We start from the raw sequence: 5000 nt of genomic DNA on the forward strand, positions 1-5000 counted from the left end.
GCTCCAGCGGACCGGGGGGAGCGCGCCCGTCTTCGGGGCTTGTTGCTGGCCGTCGGCGGAGCTCCAGCGGACCGCGGGGAGCGCGCCCGTCTTCGGGGCTTGTTGCTGGCCGTTGGCGGAGCTCCAGCGGACCGCGGGGAGCGCGCCCGTCTTCGGGGCTTGTTGCTGGCCGTTGGAGGAGCTCCAGCGGACCGCGGGGAGCGCGCCCGTCTTCGGGGCTTGTTGCTGGCCGTCGGAGGAGCTCCAGCGGACCGGGGGGAGCGCGCCCGTCTTCGGGGCTTGTTGCTGGCCGTCGGAGGAGCTCCAGCGGACCGGGGGGGAGCCGGGCGTTCGAGTTGCCCAGGCAGGGGGTTATCCTCCACTAGCAAACCTCCATGAGCAGCGGAGCCCGTCAGCTGCGCCAAAAAGAACCACACGAGGGCGACCTGGGGTTGAAATCCCCCGCCACATAGGAACGAATGCCGGGCGTTCGAGTTGCCCAGGCAGGGGGTTATCCTCCACTAGCAAACCTCCATGAGCAGCGGAGCCCGTCAGCTGCGCCAAAAAGAACCACACGAGGGCGATCCCCCGCCACATAGGAACGAATGCCGGGCGTTCGAGTTGCCCAGGCAGGGGGTTATCCTCCACTAGCAAACCTCCATGAGCAGCGGAGCCCGGTCAGCTGCGCCAAAAAGAACCACACGAGGGCGACCTGGGGTTGAAATCCCCCGCCACATAGGAACGAATGCCGGGCGTTCGAGTTGCCCAGGCAGGGGGTTATCCTCCACTAGCAAACCTCCATGAGCAGCGGAGCCCGTCAGCTGCGCCAAAAAGAACCACACGAGGGCGATCCCCCGCCACATAGGAACGAATGCCGGGCGTTCGAGTTGCCCAGGCAGGGGGTTATCCTCCACTAGCAAACCTCCATGAGCAGCGGAGCCCGTCAGCGGCGCCAAAAAGAACCACACGAGGGCGACCTGGGGTTGAAATCCCCCGCCACATAGGAACGAATGCCGGGCGTTCGAGTTGCCCAGGCAGGGGGTTATCCTCCACTAGCAAACCTCCATGAGCAGCGGAGCCCGTCAGCGGCGCCAAAAAGAACCACACGAGGGCGACCTGGGGTTGAAATCCCCCGCCACATAGGAACGAATGCCGGGCGTTCGAGTTGCCCAGGCAGGGGGTTATCCTCCACTAGCAAACCTCCATGAGCAGCGGAGCCCGTCAGCTGCGCCAAAAAGAACCGCACGAGGGCGGCCTGGGGTTGAAATCCCCCGCCACATAGGAACGAATGCCGGGCGTTCGAGTTGCCCAGGCAGGGGGTTATCCTCCACTAGCAAACCTCCATGAGCAGCGGAGCCCGTCAGCTGCGCCAAAAAGAACCACACGAGGGCGACCTGGGGTTGAAATCCCCCGCCACATAGGAACGAATGCCGGGCAACCAGGGGTCGAAATCCCCCATTGAAATGAATGGCGGGCAACCAGGGGTCGAAGTCCCCCATTGAAATGAATGGCGGGCAACCAGGGGTCGAAGTCCCCCATTGAAATGAATGGCGGGCTACCAGGGGTCGAAATTTCCCATTGAAATGAATGGCGGGCGACCAGGGGTCGAAATCCCCCATTGAAATGAATGGCGGGCAACCAGGGGTCGAAGTCCCCCATTGAAATGAATGGCGGGCAACCAGGGGTCGAAGTCCCCCATTGAAATGAATGGCGGGCTACCAGGGGTCGAAATCCCCCATTGAAATGAATGGCGGGCGACCAGGGGTCGAAATCCCCCATTGAAATGAATGGCGGGCAACCAGGGGTCGAAGTCCCCCATTGAAATGAATGGCGGGCTACCAGGGGTCGAAATCCCCCATTGAAATGAATGGCGGGCGACCAGGGGTCGAAATCCCCCATTGAAATGAATGGCGGGCTACCAGGGGTCCAAGTCCCCCATTGAAATGAATGGCGGGCTACCAGGGGTCGAAATCCCCCATTGAAATGAATGGCGGGCGACCAGGGGTCGAAATCCCCCATTGAAATGAATGGCGGGCAACCAGGGGTCGAAGTCCCCCATTGAAATGAATGGCGGGCTACCAGGGGTCGAAATCCCCCATTGAAATGAATGGCGGGCGACCAGGGGTCGAAATCCCCCATTGAAATGAATGGCGGGCTACCAGGGGTCCAAGTCCCCCATTGAAATGAATGGCGGGCTACCAGGGGTCGTAGTCCCCCATTGAAATGAATGGCGGGCTACCAGGGGTCGAAATCCCCCATTGAAATGAATGGCGGGCGACCAGGGGTCGAAATCCCCCATTGAAATGAATGGCGGGCAACCAGGGGTCGAAAGTCCCCATTGAAATGAATGGCGGGCGACCAGGGGTCGAAATTCCCCATTGAAATGAATGGCGGGCAACCAGGGGTCGAAATTCCCCATTGAAATGAATGGGCCCATTCATTTTCAATGGCCGGGCTACCAGGGGCGCAGTACCACCTGTCGTCATTAGGGGCGCTGTAGATAGGGGACCGAGTCCCCCCATTCGAGAGGTTTGCACCCAAACCTCAAAATGGTTGGTGTACAATTATAGGAGAGACCTTTTTAAGACGTGGGAGCTCCAGGGCAAATCAAGGGAGGCTCGACCAACCCATATCCGCTTTAGATGCACTTTAGGTCGGACTCCCTTGCCAGATGGTCCCCTCCTCAGCCTGGTTCTCGAATTTTTTCTAAGTCAGCCCAACTTGGAAATATTTTCAGAGTGCCACTTTCAAGGGAGTTTCGCCCAACCCCTATCCGCCTAAGAGGCACTTCAGGTCGGCCTGACTGGCCACATTTTCCCCCTCCTCATCCTGGTTCTCGAATTTTTTCTAAGTCAGCCAAACTTGGAAATTTTTTCAGAGTGCCACTTTCAAGGGAGTTTCGCCCAACCCCTATCCGCCTAAGAGGCACTTCGGGTCGGCCTGACTGGCCACATTTTCCCCCTCCTCATCCTGGTTCTCGAATTTTTTCTAAGTCAGCCAAACTTGGAAATTTTTTCAGAGTGCCACTTTCAAGGGAGTTTCGCCCAACCCCTATCCGCCTAAGAGGCACTTCGGGTCGGCCTGACTGGCCACATTTCCCCCCTCCTCATCCTGGTTCTCGAATTTTTTCTAAGTCAGCCAAACTTGGAAATTTTTTCAGAGTGCCACTTTCAAGGGAGTTTCGCCCAACCCCTATCCGCCTAAGAGGCACTTCGGGTCGGCCTGACTGGCCACATTTTCCCCCTCCTCATCCTGGTTCTCGAATTTTTTCTAAGTCAGCCAAACTTGGAAATTTTTTCAGAGTGCCACTTTCAAGGGAGTTTCGCCCAACCCCTATCCGCCTAAGAGGCACTTCGGGTCGGCCTGACTGGCCACATTTTCCCCCTCCTCATCCTGGTTCTCGAATTTTTTCTAAGTCAGCCAAACTTGGAAATTTTTTCAGAGTGCCACTTTCAAGGGAGTTTCGCCCAACCCTTATCCGCCTAAGAGGCACTTCAGGTCGGCCTGACTGGCCACATTTTCCCCCTCCTCATCCTGGTTCTCGAATTTTTTCTAAGTCAGCCCAACTTGGAAATATTTTCAGAGTGCCACTTTCAAGGGAGTTTCGCCCAACCCCTATCCGCCTAAGAGGCACTTCAGGTCGGCCTGACTGGCCACATTTTCCCCCTCCTCATCCTGGTTCTCGAATTTTTTCTAAGTCAGCCAAACTTGGAAATTTTTTCAGAGTGCCACTTTCAAGGGAGTTTCGCCCAACCCCTATCCGCCTAAGAGGCACTTCGGGTCGGCCTGACTGGCCACATTTTCCCCCTCCTCATCCTGGTTCTCGAATTTTTTCTAAGTCAGCCAAACTTGGAAATTTTTTCAGAGTGCCACTTTCAAGGGAGTTTCGCCCAACCCCTATCCGCCTAAGAGGCACTTCGGGTCGGCCTGACTGGCCACATTTCCCCCCTCCTCATCCTGGTTCTCGAATTTTTTCTAAGTCAGCCAAACTTGGAAATTTTTTCAGAGTGCCACTTTCAAGGGAGTTTCGCCCAACCCCTATCCGCCTAAGAGGCACTTCAGGTCGGCCTGACTGGCCACATTTTCCCCCTCCTCATCCTGGTTCTCGAATTTTTTCTAAGTCAGCCAAACTTGGAAATTTTTTCAGAGTGCCACTTTCAAGGGAGTTTCGCCCAACCCCTATCCGCCTAAGAGGCACTTCGGGTCGGCCTGACTGGCCACATTTTCCCCCTCCTCATCCTGGTTCTCGAATTTTTTCTAAGTCAGCCAAACTTGGAAATTTTTTCAGAGTGCCACTTTCAAGGGAGTTTCGCCCAACCCCTATCCGCCTAAGAGGCACTTCGGGTCGGCCTGACTGGCCACATTTTCCCCCTCCTCATCCTGGTTCTCGAATTTTTTCTAAGTCAGCCAAACTTGGAAATTTTTTCAGAGTGCCACTTTCAAGGGAGTTTCGCCCAACCCTTATCCGCCTAAGAGGCACTTCAGGTCGGCCTGACTGGCCACATTTTCCCCCTCCTCATCCTGGTTCTCGAATTTTTTCTAAGTCAGCCAAACTTGGAAATTTTTTCAGAGTGCCACTTCCAAGGGAGTTTCGCCCAATCCCTATCCGACTTAGAGGCACTTCGGGTCGGCCTCCCTGGCCAGATTTTCCCCCTCCTCAGCCCCGGTTCTCAAATTTTTTTCCAAGTCGGCCGATCTTCCGGATATTTTCAGAGCGCCGCCCCCGGAGCCTCCGGAGCCTCGGCAGCAGGCCGTCGCCCGCGACACGCCGCACCTTCTCCCACGTACGAACGGCATCCAAGACCCGCCTTCGGAGGGCCCCCGCCGGCCGGCCTCGCGCCGGTGTTCGGGCGGGCGGCTCCTCCGGCTCGCGGGTCGCCTTACAGCGCCCCGGCCACCGCGAACGCCGGCCTTTGACGGCCCGGCGCTCGCACAGCCCCGGCGCGCCCGATTGGAAGCGAGGCCGAGACGCCCCCCGAACCGGCGACGTACGCCCCCCCTCCCTTTAACCGGGGCGGGGG

Source organism: Leptonotus elevatus, unplaced genomic scaffold, assembly GCF_054856555.1.
Source record: "Leptonotus elevatus isolate MCC_2025b unplaced genomic scaffold, RoL_Lele_1.0 HiC_scaffold_110, whole genome shotgun sequence".
In the NCBI taxonomy this organism is placed as follows: Eukaryota; Metazoa; Chordata; class Actinopteri; order Syngnathiformes; family Syngnathidae; genus Leptonotus; species Leptonotus elevatus.